Source organism: Rhipicephalus microplus, chromosome 3, assembly GCF_043290135.1.
Source record: "Rhipicephalus microplus isolate Deutch F79 chromosome 3, USDA_Rmic, whole genome shotgun sequence".
Classification (NCBI taxonomy): Eukaryota; Metazoa; Arthropoda; class Arachnida; order Ixodida; family Ixodidae; genus Rhipicephalus; species Rhipicephalus microplus.
The window spans coordinates 2,640,084-2,657,616 of record NC_134702.1 but is presented as its reverse complement, the minus strand read 5'-3'; positions in this window follow the sequence as shown (position 1 = coordinate 2,657,616).

Here is a 17,533-nt window from a genome sequence, read left to right as displayed (position 1 = left end):
GGCCATATGCGCATGCGCTGTTCGCCACACATTTGTTCTCTTTCCGATATTTGTTGCCTGCTTTTTATTTTTTTTGTCTTGTGTGCTTTAATTTTGGAAGTACTGGTTTGTAGTTGCCGCTTTTGCTATTTTCTGGATTGTTTGCGTTTATGCCTGTATCGCGACATGAGCTGGGAAACAACTTGGCTGCGTTTTTCTGCCCTTGTTGATGAAATCTGTAGGCACAGTGATATTTTTCGTCGTCTGTTTCTCATTTGGAAGTATGTCACTACTTGTCTGCAAACTGACAGCACTTCTATGTTAACCCAGAATAATCAGCAATGACTTTATCTTGTATTAGTCCAACCGCACTCAAGTCGGATATTGTTGAAAAGTGTAAATCACCATTAACATTTTTACATATGAACATGCAGTCGTTACGCCAAAAATATGACTTTTGCATTTTAATAAACGAGTTCGGGTTTTCCTTCTCGGTTATTATGCTGACTGAGACGTGGTACTCTGATCTTGATACCATACATTTAGACGGCTACAGTGCCGTTTCTTTGAATAGGAAATTGAAAAGGGGAGGCGGCGTATGCATGTTCACAAAACTGGGATTTACCTATAACCTCCTCGATGACTTTTCTTGGTCCACAACGGACATTGAGATAATTTGTATAAAATGCAACAATTTTGTATTTGCTGTCGTGTATAGGCCACCTGATGGTAACTTGAGCGAATTTTTCACGTTTCTAGAGGCTATTTTTTCGTTTGTAAACATAAACCAATACTGTTTAATTTTAGGAGGTGACCTAAACATAGATATGCTGACAAAAACTCCTAAACAGGGCGAATTATCTGCGATTCTCGATTCCCATTTTTTTGTTTAATGTAATGACCACCCCCACACGTATCACTGCAACTAGTGAAACTCTTATCGACCTTTTTATTACTAACCTAGCAATTAATGACCTATTCTCTGGTACCATTAATGTGACACTTAGCGACCACTTGCCTATCTATTTAGTAACTGATACGTACAATACGGCAAAAGAATTCACTGTAAATATAATATATCAAGACATCAACGCGGTTACACTGTCGCAGTTCCGAGATGAACTCGCCAGAACAAGCTGGAACGCAGTTTTTGCGTGCTCTACGGCTGATACCGCATATGACCATTTCCTAGAAATTTTTTCTTCGGTATATAAAAAACACTTTCCGTACAAAGAAATAACTAAGCCAAAACGCGCACGTAAGCCTTGGGTAACGTTAAGTATATTGAAAATGATACGTACGAAAAACAGACTGTACCAGGCGTTCTTGAAAAATCGCGATTTGAATGCACTGAAAGCGTTTAGGGCATACAGAAACAGTCTTTCAAAAACTTTAAGGCAAGCCAAACGCGACTATTACCATACTATTTTTAACGGTATCGTAGATGTCAAGCAAATGTGGAAAAAACTAAACACAATTATATCTTCAAGTAATAGGACGCCCGGTGTCGACGAAATTACAATTGATAATCATATATTTAAAGGAACAGCATTAGCCAATAAATTCAATGGGTACTTTACTTCTTTGTCAGAAAGTACTTACGACGGAAATGCATTAAGTTACATGCCAACACCTATAGCCCCCTCAATATTTATTGACCCTACGGAGCAAACTGAGGTAAACAACGTTTTCATGAAACTTAAAAAAGGCAAAAGTGAGGACATTGACGGCATAAAAATGGAACCGGTTATCTTTGTTATTGATTTATTATCACCCTGCCTGACGCATATTTATAATATTGTTTTAAGCACAGGTTATGTTCCCTAAGCGGATGAAAAATGCCAAAGTTGCAGTGCTTTATAAAGGTGGTGACAAAAATGAAATGAGTAATTACCGGCCAATATCGGTATTACCTATATTTTCAAAGGCTCTAGAAAAAATCATTTTCACTAGATTGTATAAATTTTTGGACTCGCATTCTGTGATTACAACAGCACAATATGGGTTCAGGTCTGGCGTATCGACGGAGACAGCGCTGTTGCATCAAAAAGAGTTGATACTGGGCAACATTGAAGCAAGAAAGCTAACATTAGGCGTATTCATAGACTTTACGAAGGCGTTCGACAGAATTGATCACCAAACCTTGTTAGAAAAATTGTTTTATTACGGGATTAGAGGCATCGCACTCGATTTAATAGAAAGCTACCTTAGTGATCGGTACCAGTGTGTGTCTATAAATAGGCAAACATCTATGCCCAAAAAAATCAAACGCGGTGTACCACAGGGAAGCATATTAGGACCTCTTCTATTTAACCTTTATATCAATGATATTGTAAATGTGGATCACTCAATAACTTACATTATTTATGCAGATGATACAAGCTTATTCTTTACGGGAACAAATATAGACGATTTGACAAAAGCAGCTAATAAAACGTTAGCCAATTTTTCGAAATGGTCCTGCCAAAATTCGTTACAGATCAACAGCTCTAAAACCAAGGCCGTTCTTTTCCGTGCGAAAGGAATGACATGTACGTACACACAAAAACTGATGCTAAATATTTCAATATCGAACTTTCAGAGACTGTCATAACTTTGGGCGTCATCTTTCATCAACATATGTTCTGGAATTCTCACACTGAACAATTGTGTATTAAGCTAAGAAAAGCCCTTGGCCTGCTGAGAAGGTGTCAGTCGTTTCTACCGCTCCCCCAGAAACTTCTTATCTTTAATACGCTTTTTTGTTCTCATCTACGCTATTGTCAGTTGGTATGGGCTTCTGGAACTGAAACATCAAAACAAAAGTTGTATACACTTCAAAAAAGCGCTTTACGGGCTGTTGCAAATAATATAGGTTACAGAGAACACACATCCCATTTATTTGTCAAGTTTAAAGTTTTAAAATTTTGTATTGCATATGAACATAACTTGTTGTTGTCTTTGAGGTCTGAAATTCGAAAGAATTGCGCAAACCTGAGAGGCTTAGCACATTTACAGCCGAAAATTTTGTTGCGTCCGATGCGGAGTTCTGAACACTGGCACATCCCCCGACCGCGAACAAATTACGGACTCCAAATGCTAAAGCACTCTGTTCCCCATATACTAAATAAGTTCAAGCTCACAGAACAGCAATTGCGTCTCCTTTCAAGTAGTGATATATTAAACCTGTTTGTATAAGGAGCTATCAACCCAGAAAAATTACACCCAGTACTTGTAAATGCATGAAATTTTAAGTGTACCCCTTTCTGTTATAGCGTCTTTTGTTTGTAAACACCCAAGTGTGCATCTATTCTGTACTTCATAAACAACCACTAGAATGTTATTTTCTTTTCTTTTTTCTTTCAATCATACGTGAGCACTGTATGGAGTTTGGTGTGCCATTGTTTCTGTTGCCTTGTACAAATAGGAGGTGGGGCTAGTCAAGCTGCTATAGCGCAGCTTTTTTCCTACTTTCCATGCCACAATTGTTTCTTGTTTGTGTAAATCACGGTGTATCGTTGTGGTGAAATAAATTTCAACTTTCAACTTTCAAGTTTCAACTTTCAGATGGAAGCACGGCACACGTGAACTTCTGCAGTGGCTGTTGTCGTTTGATCAGCAAAGGTGCCGCTCGTGAGGCAGCATATTCAAGCAGGCTAACAAAGCCAACAAAGCCCCGCCGCGGTGGTCTAGTGGCTAAGGTACTCGGCTGCTGACCCGCAGGTCGCGGGTTCGAATCCCGGCTGCGGCGGCTGCATTTCCGATGGAGGCGGAAATGTTGTAGGCCCGTGTGCTCAGATTTGGGGGCACGATAAAGAACCCCAGGTGGTCGAAATTTCCGGAGCCCTCCACTACGGCGTCTCTCATATTCGTATGGTGGTTTTGGGGCGTTAAGCCCCACATATCAATCAAAGCCAACAAATGCTCGTCTCGTATTTGCTCTGTGAGTACTGCGTATTTCGTTCACTGTTTTTCCCTGCGGCACACGTATGTGTTTGGCGGTGTTCGCGAATGAGTAGATAACCGAAGTTGTCGTTGCTGCGTCCACGCATTGCGAGTAGGAAGCCCACAAACGGGACGCGTCCGCGCGTTCGTACGGAGACGCGCTCGCTAGTCTGAGCTGTTGCCACGCTTGCGTTCGTGTCGGCGTAACCTTAGTATTATGTCGCAAGTGTTTGTGTCTGGGCTGCGAATTTCTTCGTGCGCTCACTTTGAGAACTGGGTCGCTTACACGACCCTGAGAACCGCTGCTGTCAAAAGCCCAGGTGTTATGTGTTGGCTGGCTCCAAAATGGCGGCGCACATAAAACTATGCTGAATTTGGTGGAAGCTGGCAACAGCGTGCCCCGTTGCCCGCTGGTTTTGGCTGAGTTTCTTGAAGGCACTTATTAAGATGTCTCCACCCTAAAAACGGCCGTTCATGTAGGCTCCCTAGTACCCCCATGCTGATATGCTATAATCACCTTGTCAAAATAACGAAACCGCTATTTTCACACAACTTGGCTTGGATCTAGGCGGATCTGTGTATCATTGCGGCTTTTCGTATAAGTTTACAACGCCGGTTCAGGCAACCTATGGAAGCTTTTCATTGGCGAGTGCAGGAAAGGTAAGGAGAGGCCCTGACGTCACTCGTTTTGAAGCCGCGATGAAGCCGGAAGTCGGCCATATTGACTAGGCAAATTCTCCTCTCTTGTTTACATGTGAATGCGAAGCAGAAGGCGCGACTCCCTCTCTGTCTCAAAAAGCACGTGGCCTGCGCGCCGCGTGCGTCGGTGCTATCTGAAATCAACGGAACGGATTTCGACACGCTGTCTTGCCGCGATACAGTTCACGAAATCTCTGCGTATGACTGTTGTACTCTTGCACTGCCGGCGTTAACGATAAACACGGCAAGTTGCACGTTAAGCTTTTTTTTTATTTGATGTGTTCTTTGTGAACATAAAGATTATATTTCGGACATTGCCGCGCGACGAAACAGGCACCGAAATCTGTACAGCTTCTTTTCGATCACTTTTTTCCCCTATTTGCGCTTTTCTTTAGGTTTTATGAAATTTTCGGTCAGGCTGTGGGCTAGACACAACGAGACTGGGTACGGCGGCATCACCACCATGTGGGTCGCATCTAATCCCTTCCTGTATTTTGTACATATATTTGGCCTGGTGCACATCATCAACGAAACGTGCGCTGGTGCGACGAAAGTTACGCCGTCGCATGGGTGGAACGCCTCCGACTGCCACAAACCGACTGACAATCTCCCGGCTTTATCGTGGACAAGCCCATCAGTTTTCCAAAGCAAGATACCACCACATCACCACGTGACCAGTAGCTGGGGGACGTCATCTGCTGGTTCGGCTATAAAAGGCACTCCCGAGGACTGGGCTGGCACTGGGTACGGCGGCATCACCACCATGTGGGTCGCATATAATCCTTTCCTGTATTTTGTACAGGTATAAGCAAACGATACGGAAAGTGCTTTCGTTCTAGCGATCCATTCTTGGTGATGTTGCCGTGCCCACGGTTGTTCGGTCGCGGAATATGTTGCATATTGTTTGATGTGGCGTCATCTGTTAGGAGGATCCTTCTGCTAAGTGGCGATATTGAGACTAACCCCGGCCCTACTCTAGAACAAATAGCAAAGCAACTTAGTGAAATTGCAACTGACATCAAGGAAATTAAGGAAAAACGCTTGACCGATATATACAAAAATTAGATTCATTAGCCAGCCTAGAAATAAAGGTCACGTCATGTCAGCAACAGATTGCGAATCTTGAAGCAAGGATTGATGATCTTGAAAACCAAAGCAGAAGGTCCAATATCATTGTTTACGGACTACCTGAATCGTAACAAGAGAAAAACGATCGCTAAAGTCCACTGTGAACAATGATATAATAAAGGGCATTCTTGAGCTAGATCCGGTGACTATTGAACGTATTCATAGACTGGGGCGGCCATCACCCGGCAAGGTCAGGCCCGTGATTCTCAAACTACTAGATTCAAGAGACAAGACAAAAATTTTGAAACAGTGTTTCAAACTAAAAGACACAGATTTTTCTATTGGGGAGGATTTCTCTGTAAGAGTACGGGAAATCGGATGAAAACTATGGCGGAGCTGTAAAACGAATCGAGATAATGGCGATAAAGCCTCGCTAGTGTACAACAAGCTATATATCAACAAGAAGGAATACGTCTGGGACGAAGACAAAAATGATATAGTGCCCGTTCAAAAAAACGATGCCAGAAATACCGTGGAAACCGAAATCCGTCGGCCAAATACGCGAAGCCACAAGCCGCGACAATCATAACTGAGGAATGTAATACAGACCAAATGCCTTCTGTCACCCCTCCCTATAAAAACAAAGCTAGGTTGTGTAAAAATAGCGGGAACACAAACAAACGAAAAGAACTTAGACTAGTTAACATAAACTTGCGCAGTGTCACTAATAAAATAGATTCCTTGGAAAGCATGCTCATGCAGTATGACCCCCATGTTGCGGTGATAACGGAGACGTGGTTGCGAGAGGACATTAGTGATGACGAGGTATTTCCCCCCTGTTACAACGTGTATCAAAAAGACCGATCTGCCAGAGGAGGGGGAGTAGCCATCCTTGTCAAACCAGATATCGAAGCAACGATTGCTGCTGATGTTGGCATTCTTGAATGCTTGTGCGTACAATTGTCCTGCTGGAAGCATAGCTTTATCTTGTACGCATGTTGCAGGCCTCCAGATGCGATCCCGGAGTACCTAACTTTTCTGAAAGAACATATGTCAAGGTTTTTTAATAAGCAAATCTTTTTGGTAGGAGACCTAAATTTTCCAAGTGTAGACTGGGAGGGGCTGACCTGTTCCCAGTTCAGTAAAAATGCTAACGCTTTTTTGATATTATGCTCGCTCACGATCTAACTCAAATAGTCAGGCAACCAACGCGCGTGCAAGGACATGCAAGCTCTATCCTAGATTTGGTATTCGTAAAACGTGCTTTTTCAGGATATACTGTAGTCGTGGAACAGGGGCTTTCAGATCATGAACTTGTAAGCGTGACAATTCCTCTGTTTCAATGCAGTAGCCACCAAAGATCACCCATGCAGTATTTTAAGGATTATTCGAGAGCTGATGATGACCGTGTAATAGAATACATGGAAGCTGTACTTGCAGAATTTAACGATGACGCTTTAGGCACGTGCGCTCTTTGGGGCAAATTTGTTGAGACGTGCCTGTATTAATAACTTTATCCCTAGCAAACCCAAACGAACGCATAAACGTACGCAATGGATGACGCATGAAATTGTTAAACTAAAGAGAAAAGTTAAACGGCTAATGAAGCAGCATGCGCAGCGCGCAGTTATCGGGGAGCACCAAAGAATCCTTGCTGAAAATATGCATCGCTCAAAAGAATACTACTTTAAAACCTTAATGGCCGACTTTATAAAGAATGATCCTTCCAAGTTCTGGAATTATCTTAAAGATAGGAAGAAACCCATTTCAAAGATTGTACTTGACAGCCGCATAGTTACAAATCCTGGCGACATTGCAAATCATTTCAACACATACTTTCATAGCGTGTTTAATGTTTCCGGAGCATCTACGTTTTCTGTAGCGTCATCTCAACCATTCGAGGTCAATTTCATTTCATATGCTGGTTTGGTTTCCATGCTTGTAAACCTAAATACGAAAAAGAGTTGCGGTCCTGACGAACTGCCCAATGTCTTTCTCCGACGTTATGCCGAATGCGTTGGCAAATTCCTCTTTATAATCTTCCATGCTTCCCTGTCAACAGCAACTTTGCCGCGTGACTGGAAAATGGTCCGAGTGGCGCCTATCTTCAAAAAAGGCGACAGATTAATTATCAGTACCTAATTACAGGCCAATATCGCTACCTTCCTCATGCTGTAAACTAATAGAACACATTATAGCGAACCAGATTACAGAATTTCTTGAAACACACTCTATACTAACACATTTCCAGCACGGGTTTAGAAAAAAGTATTCGACCGTGACGCAGCTTGTTACCGTTACGCATGCATTTGCCAGCGCCCTCGATGACAACATTCAGATAGACACCATTTTTCTAAACTTTTGTAAGGCCTTCGATAAAGTTCCTCATGAGAAATTAATCTACAAATGAAATAAAATAGGTCTTCCGAAGGTGTTGGTCGCATGGGTAGCTGAATACCTGAATAATCGGGTGCAGTACGTCGCCATCGAGGGTCACAATTAGAGTCTTTTGCCAGTCACGTCGGGTGTGCCCCCAAGGCAGTGTATTGGGGCCCTTGCTATTCTTGTGTTACATAAATGATATTGTAGATGTAATTGAGCCAACCGTCCAGATTCGTTTGTTCGCAGACGACTGCGTTTTATTTCGTGAAATTCATAACAAACATGATCAAATAGAGCTACACAAAAATCTAGACTACATATACAAATGGTACAACAAATGGGGTATGATTGTAAATACAGAAAAAACAGTTTTCATGTGTATAACTCGAAAAAAAATATCCCCTTCACTATGCGTACTCTCTTGGTTCATCTACACTTAACCAGGTCAATAACTACAAATATCTAGGTGTTACGTTCACTGCCAACCTGTCTTGGAATTCACACATTGAAAACATTTGTGCATCTGCTTTCCGAAATTTATGTTTCCTGAGACACAAGCTCCGCAATTCACCACCAAGTGTAAAACTTCTGTGTTATCAATCCTACATTCGACCAAAATTGGAGTACGCATGCGTAGTGTGGGATTCCTACACCAAATGTAACATAGACAAATTGGAAAGAATTCAGAAAAAAGCAGTTCGCTTTATATATTCTAAATTTCGTCACACTGATTCTCCATCTGAACTAATGTCAGCTAACAACATTCCACTACTTCAGTCTAGAAGAAGGCAACTGCGCTTAGACTTCCCGAGTTCCTTGCTTAACCATAGAGTTGCGATTGACCCTTCATTGTATTTAACCACTTTGTCAACCAGATACACATGACATCACCAACCAAACTTTTTGACACCATATTTTGCTAGAACAGATACATATAAATTTTCCTTTTTTTCCGCGAACAGTGTCTGAGTGGAACACCTTGTCTGAGTGTGACCGCCTTGCACAGTATGTATGTTTGTCTCATAGTGTATATTTGTTGATGTAGCACTGTATATTTATTACGTTCATGATCAATCTTAGTCCTCTGTTTTTGTGATTCCTGATTGCCCGTCCTGCTTGGACCACGTTTTGTAGTCTGCAGTATGAATAAATAAATAAATAAATAAAAAATGTCTTCCCTGCAACAAACGCGGAGGTCCGTAATTATGCCAGTAAAGTCGGCGTCGGTGGAGCTTGTGTGCGTGGCAGCCCGTTGAGTTTGCGCCAGCCTCTTTGTTTTCGCCCCTCTTTTGTCCGACGCGCACTGGTTCCTACAGATATCCCAAAGGCCATGATTTCATTAGGACGAAAGCAGCGAAGACCACCCGAAAGTGCGTGGGAACACGTCTCCAGTGTGATTCACGCGCACAAGTAGCTACAGAGAACGGAGACCAGGATCACGTTAGGGCGAAAGGTGGAAAGTTAGTCGAAGGAATGCGTGAGAAAAGGTCTGCGGGAAGCTTCACGCGTCGTCACAGCCGCCAAGGACGGCAGGGAAATCCAGCCAAATGCGAGGGAAGATGTCTCCGGGATAGGTGGCTAGTCATTAGAGAAAAATAAAGAGAAGACGCTTGTTTCTGTCTTCCTTATCTGGAACAGAGCTCAGCGCCAACCGGCAACTGTACAGAAACATGAAAAGCAAGATTAGATTACAGTCTTAATAAGGGCATGTGGACCGCAAACGCATAGTCCGTTGTCATAAGAAGCAACACCGCATAACTGTCCCTAACCTGCAAGGCATTCATTGAACGAATTCTTGAGCACAGTCGTTATCTTCTATGATGGCTTTTCAGCATAATTTTGACGGACGCTGCAAATTCGGAGTACGTATACGGGCGCTCGTTTCGTCGTTTCTAGTTAAGACACCTGGTTACAACCACCACAGAAGGAAAATCGCGTAGCTAACAATGCGGCACAAAGAATGGGTGCTGTCGAACACCTGCAGTACGCCACGGTTAGGTGCGAGGCCTATGAAAACGCGCACAACACCGCTGGACCGCCTGAACGGTGCCACTCCGCACTACATCAATAATAACAAAACGCCGCCATTGTGCCCAATGAATATGGCCACGCGTGACGTAATTTCCGCCACATGTGTACGCCCTGCGCCGGCCACGCATGCCCTCTCCTTACCTCTTCTTCCTCCGTGGCGAGTGCGGACGAGACCCGGATGCTGGTGGAGGCGCTGCAGGTGCGTGGGCGTGTTTTTGAGCGCTCCTGATCGACTGCGCAGTTAAGTGGTTCCGCATGTATTGAGCTTGCCTTTCAAATCAATAAGGAAGCAGTTACAATCTTCGTAGCACTTATTACATTGTACGTCTTTACCGGGGGTCAGTCACTAGGTATTTACTATTTTGTGCGTGTGTGTTTGTTTCGTTGTGTTTTATCTCTTGCCACCCCATGGGGGACGTGTACACACATTGAACACGAAAATTTTTGTAGAAGAGCGTAGACTTTCTTTCTTTCCTAGGGCGGGTATCGTGTTTTGTAATTATCGAGAGAGGCAAGTCATAAGGACATTTAGTGTCATAAAGACATGGTTATAAAGGCTGTAAAGTGTTCAGGATGCGAGGGGGGCTAGAAGATAGACCCAAGTGCAGAAGCGAATGGAGAGGAGGCTGACGCGAAGTGTAGGCAATGTGAGGTCGAGGAAAAAATAGAGAAAAACGATGGTTATCCAGAGTGAACTGCTGATGAGAATCACCGAGCTGGAAACTGCGTTGGCGACAGAGCAAGAGAAAACGAGGGCAATGGGAGAAAGGCTGAAGTCCGCCGAGGAAGCACTAGCCAAGCTGAACAGAGGAGCGGCCTACGGAGAGAACAGTAGGGAACCGGCAACCAGAACGGCGGAGAAGAAAGAGCAAGCAAGTTTGGAAAAAAACAGGTTCAGCCGGTTAAATTGTCTCAAGGCCCAGCTTCAGAGAAGTAGTGGTGGGGCTGGGAGGGGACAAAGCAGCCGGCGTCACAGGTGCAAGTAGCCCCCAGGTGCAGAACGCTCCAGCTGAAAAGTCACAGCATGTGATAATCGCCGGGGACTCGAATTTAAATCGATGCACAGAAGCCATCAAAGAGAGGGTAAGAGGTGACAAGAGGTTTGCAGTAGGGGCGTTCCCAGGACGCAAGCTGGAAGCAGTCATGAGGCAAGCGAGCGCAAAGCTCAGAACGACAACTGATAGACGAAACCTCGTGATAATTTCAGGCGGTTTAAACAATGTTCTAAATGGAGATGCAGCAGGACTAGCAGCCACACTGGCGAAAGGCGTCGATGACAAGCGCGCCACTTCTCCTAAGGTACAGGTAGTGATATGCACGATACCGGAGGTACCGGTGCGTGATGGCAACCTGCAAAGAGCGGTGGTCAACGCAAACCAAGAGATATGGCGGATGAGTCGAGAGAAAGGCTTTGAGGTGGTGGAAATAAACACAGAGGTGCATAGGTGGGGGGGTTTTCAACGAGACAGAATTCACTTCGATGGGCGGCTAGGTCATCAGGTGGGTTGGCGACTTGCAGGACGCGCAGTAGCTTTTTTGGGGGGCAAGCGAGCCCTTCGGGGTGCAGGATAGCTAGTAACGAGGAAAACAACCAGGGAGACTCTTCGACAGGTGGTATGAACAGATACGATTCCAAAGTGGCACCAATATCTAAGATAGGTAGAGTCCGGAGCATAAATAGACGTAGCCATGAGCGCCGAGCCAATTCAGACATAGGGTATATTAACATGCAGGGTGGTAGGAACAGGCTGAAGTGGGAAGAGATAGAAGAACAGCTAAGGGAAGAGAGGCCGATGGTATATGGTTTTATAAAAACACATCTTAGGGATGTGGAACAACCTCCGAACAATCCGGACTACGCGTGGGAATATTGTAATAGAACAGAAGGCAGCAGAAAGGGGGGTGGCATTGAGGCATTCATTCATAAAAGTACAGACTGGCAAAGGGTCAAGCAGGAGTACAAGGAACATTTATGGCTAAAAGGGAAAGTGGCAGGGCAAATGACACTCCTCGGTTTGGTGCACTTGTGGACGGGAACAAAGGCCAGAGAGAAAAACCAGGCAATGGTAGAGTGTATATCGAAAGACACTGAACAGTTAGAAGGAGAGTATGAGATAATTGTACTAGGAGTTATGAATGCACACATAGAAGATATTGATGGGTATACCGACCCAACAGGCAAAATGATCATGGGCATGTGTGAAAGGCATGATTGATCATTTGCAACAGTACCGAGAAGTGTGAAGGGCAAATAACATGGGAGGTAGAAAGGCTGCAATAGACGATAGATTACGCGCTGGATTCGCGATAGATATTGCGATAGATTACGCGATATATTACGCACCATACATAGGATGTATGGTAAGCTCAGAAAAATGCACATAGATGAAGGTGGCTCCAGAAGTCTGGGTGGTGATCACAAACGTATCAAGCTAAGTTTTGAAAGAGCAGTAAAAGTGGGAAGGAGACAAAGTGAGCAACTACAGGGAAATTTTTAATCAGAAAGGCAAATAGTAATAGCTACTGAACAAATTGAGAAAGTAATCACTGAAGATGATAAAACAGCATGGACATACACGAATCTAATTAGACTGTTTGAGCTAGAACTTGCTAAGGCACGTGACAAGTCACCCCGCAAAAGAAGACACAAACCCAAGAGTTGGTGGGATGAGGAAGTTAAGAGAGCCATAGCAAAACGTCAGGAAGCCTCTAGGGAACACAGACATACTAAGCAGTGAGGTGAAACCACAGAATGACGTTGAAAGAAAATGGGAAATCTTTCTAAGCTGTAGAAGGGATGCATCTTTTCTGATCAATGAAAAGATTAGAAGAAAGGGAGCTCAGTGGCTGGCAGAAGTACATAAAAAAGATAGAAAGGCAGCTGCGAAATTTCGGAACCATCTAAACTCCCAAAGAAAGGAGACGAGCCTAGAGCAGAGTTTTATAACTACAGCTCAAGGTGCTAGGGTAGAAGGGGACGAAGCTATTGAATATATAAAAACGAGGGTGACAGAAAAATTTCAACAAAAAAGTACCTTATCCACCACAATAGACAAGGATGGATCAAGTGTCGCAATGGCTCCTTTTTCACAACGAGAGTGGGAAAGGGTTGAGAAGAGGGTTCCTAGTAGTACATCAACAGGCCCAGATGGCATTCCAATTATGCTCATAAAGACATTAGGTCCGAAGTCTAAGCAGGCTTTGAGAGAGGCAGTGAGCAAAATAATAATCGATGGTGAAGTCCCCGATGGATGGAAACTTAGCAGGATGAGCATGATCTATAAAAAAAGGGGGGACAAAGATGACATAAACAACTACCGTCCTATAACAGTGACATCAGTGGTCTACAGGCTGGCAATGCAAATTATAAAGGAAAAACTGCAGGCATGGATAGAGGATGAGGTGGTGCTGGGGGAACTGCAGAATGGGTTTCAGAAACACAGGAGGTTGGAAGACAATCTGTTCTCACTGACTCACTGCGTCGAGATAGCAGAAAAGGAACTCAGGTCCCTGTGGCTGGCATTTTTGGATATCAAGGAAGCGTACGATAGCGTGGTTCAAGAGGACTCGTGGGGAATACTAGACACACTGGGTGTGGAAGATGGAGTCACTAATCTTTTAAAGGATAACTATAAAAGTAAGAAGGTAGTTATAAAGTGGGAAAAACAGGTATCCAAGCCCCCAGAGGTAAAACGGGGGCTTAGGCAGGGGTGTCCCCTGTCACCCTTGTTATTCATGATGTACCTATAAGGATCAGAAGCCAAATTAGAGGGAAGTGGACTTGACTTCAACCTCTCTTTCGTCAAACAAGGAAAACTCACCGAACAGGGACTACCAGCATCGATGTACCCAGATGATATAGTTCTAATGGCCAACAACAAGGAAGATTTGCAGAGATTGATGGACATCTGCGGTGATGAGGGAGATAGGTTAGATTTCAGATTCAGTAAGGAAAAATCAGCAGTCATGATTTTTAATGATAATGAAGGTAGTGAGCGTAGAATACAGGAGGTAACTCTAGAAATAACAGATTAAAACAAATATCTGGGCGTATGAATAAGCAATGGGAACGAGTACCTAAGGAAACATGAAATATACGTGATGAATAAAGGTAACAAGAATGCAGTGGTGATAAAAAACGGAGCACTGTGGAATTACAATAGGTATGATGTTGTGAGAAGAATATGGAAAGGGGTCATGGTTCCTGGTCTGACGTTCGGCAATGCGTTCTTGTGCATGAGATCAGAAGTTCAAGCAAAATTAGAAATTAAGCAACATGAAATAGGTAGGCTTGCCTTAGGAGCTCACGGAAATACACTAAATCAGGGAGTACAAGGTGATATGGGATGGGCATCATTTGAGGGCAGGGAAGCTAGCAGCAAGATAACATTTGAGAAGCAATTCAGAGAAATGGGGGAGGAGCGTTGGGCTAGGAAGGTATTCAGCTACTTCTACATGAAGAATGTCAATACAAAATAGAGGAAGCGAACCGGAAAATTGACTGGTAAATACTTGGAAAACAGCAGGGGGCCAAACCAAAAAGAATTATAGGTTAAGAAGAAAGTGAAGGAAACGGAGACTGACATGTGGAGAATTGGCATGATTAAGAAGCCCGCACAAGAGATCTATCAAACCTTTAAGCAGGAAATTGCCAAGGAAAGGATCTATGATAATACTCTGGGTAGTTCTCTAATGTTTGAGGCCAGGATGGGAGTATTGCAAACAAACACATATCTGGCCAAATACGAAGGGGTAGACACGGTATGCAGTGTGTGTAATGAGAATTAAGAAAGTGCCGAACACTCGATAATGTTCTGTAAAGGGCTTCAGCCTATAGTTCAGGATGATGGCGCAGAGTTTTTCAAAGCACTGGGGTTTAGGAACAGGGAGGGAAAAATAGACTTTAAGCGGGTAGAATTAACTAGAAGGAGGTTTCTGATTGGTGGCTAAAGTAAAGATAACATTGATATTTTGAGTTTCATCTTGTGCCACGTATTTAACCATTGCTTGCTACAGACGACGTACCCATCTTGCTTAAAAAACGCCAAAGTTGTGCCGGTATATAAAGATTGCAATCGCTTTGATCCTTCAAGCTATCGGCCCATATCTGTGTTAAGTATTATAAACACCATATTTGAAAAGATTCTTGGAAAACGAATGCGCGTATTCTTAGAAAAATATAATGCTTTTTGCCCGGAGCAGCATGGATTTAGATCACACCATTCCACATCAACAGCTGTGTTATCGTTATCACAGAAGATTAACAAAGCACTGCACAACAACCTTCTTGTGGCAGTTGTCTTCATTGATTTAAAAAAGACATTCGACACCGTCGACCATAATATTCTGCTTATGAAATTAAAACACTATGGATTCCGCGGCAAAGTTTTTAGCCTCTTTTCTAACTACATTGATGGACGTCATCAAATGGTCAACATGCAAGATCTTACGTCGTCATTCTTAAACATAAAGACAGGGGTACCTCAGGGGTCCGTCCTGGGGCCACTGTTATTCTCACTATACGTAAATTATCTGCCATGCGTACTCAAATCGGCCGAGTTGCTAATGTACGCTGATGACACAGCTTTAATAGTTACTGCCGATAACATAGCCGATCTAGAATGTAGAGCTAATGAAGAACTAGAAAATATTTTTAAGTGGTTTACAGTGAACAAATTAATACTCAATGCAAACAAAACCAAATACACCATTTTTCACTCTTGTTACCGTAATGTAAACTGCGAGTCATTTCGACTTACAATGAACAACTGCCAACTTGAGCATGTAAATGAATTTAAATATCTCGGTGTAGTGTTCAACAGCCAATTACACTGTAAAAAACAAATTAACTCTGTTTGTACTAAGCTAGCATCTGGCTGCAGTATACTACTGGCTGCTAGAAATTATTTTAGCAGAAATATTCTCAGAGTCCTTTATTTTTCGTTTGTTCATAGTCATCTATCATACTGCTTAGACTCATGGGGATGGACCTTTAAAACTTACCTTGATCCTATCCGGATATTACAAAAGCGTGCACTTAGAATTATAGATTATGCGGCATATAATGAACCCAGTGAGTCTTTGTTTCACAAGTTGAATATTCTGCCTTTTGATTACATACGGCAGCATAAAACCGCAGTCACCATCAACAATGTTAATGCACACAGTGTACCTTTCGATGTATCTATCTTTTCTTCCTCGTTCCGCGTCACTAGATGCACGACATTGCGAAATTTTAATCTTCCACCAACTAAAAACGTGTATGGCGAACGCTGACTAGAGTTCGTAGGAGCTAAAGTGTGGAACAACATACCACTTCAGATTAAAGATTCTAGGGTTTTCTCGAGCGCGCTAAAAAAATATTTGCTACATGTAGATCAATAGTAATGACCATGTACTAAGCCTTACACATAGTTTGATGTTTTGTCTATACTTGATTATTTCATTATTTATGAACAAAGTGCAACAATGTGTATCTTCTTGTATTTTTGTTCGTTTGTTGAAAAATCAACGTTTTTTGATGTTTTGATTTTTTTCTTATATACAAATTGTATTCTGCTTGTATACTTTCTCCCGTTAGACCCCTTACTAGCCTATGACTATGGGTCTAATCATTGTTGTGCATTTCTTGAAATGTGGTCATAACAACCTCAATAAAATGAAAAAAAAAAAAGGCACGAGTGAAAATTAAACCCTTCACTGCAAAGTACGAATCCTCAACCTAACTATATAAGGGGAAAAAAATCTAGTTTTTGGTTCATTAAGTATTACGGCTTGGTGGGGCTAGCCAACGCCCAATCTATAAGGTACAGCCATATCCATCCATCCATCCATCCATACTGAAAGCGCCGTGTCACGGAGGAAGTACATGCCTAGCACATGATGGCATAACCTTTGAAGTATGACACGCCAATCTGCTGAATTGGAGCTCCATAAAAATCCCTGTGAGAGATAGAAAATTATCTAGAAAGGGCGTGTTTTATTATGATTTCTCCTGCCTTGACTCGTCCTTCGTTGGGCAGGTGGCTACAACATTAGAAAAATTACTGAGCTTATTTATTGCAAGTTAGCTGTGCTCAGAAAGCTTTGAAATTAAAAAAAATATATACCATGTCAAACGCATGCAGAACCAGGAGCCCGTAAGTAAAGAGGGAAGAGGAAGAGAATCGGAACCCCCTACACAACTAAATTTTTCCGCAAGTAAATTTTTCAGGGTATACTAAAATATTTACACTTATTCACAGCGATCACCAATTGCCAAAGTTAGTCATTCTGCTGCACCTCCCCCCATAGAAAAAATAATCCTAGGTAGCCTTGCGCCGAACGCTTACAGTTGGGGCCATATGCATACTGATAATATTGGGTGTCAGCATAGGTGGGGTGGACTAGTGGAAGCTGCACTTCCAAAGTTGATTATTTAATATTTTGTTTCAACATTCTGCTATTTGAT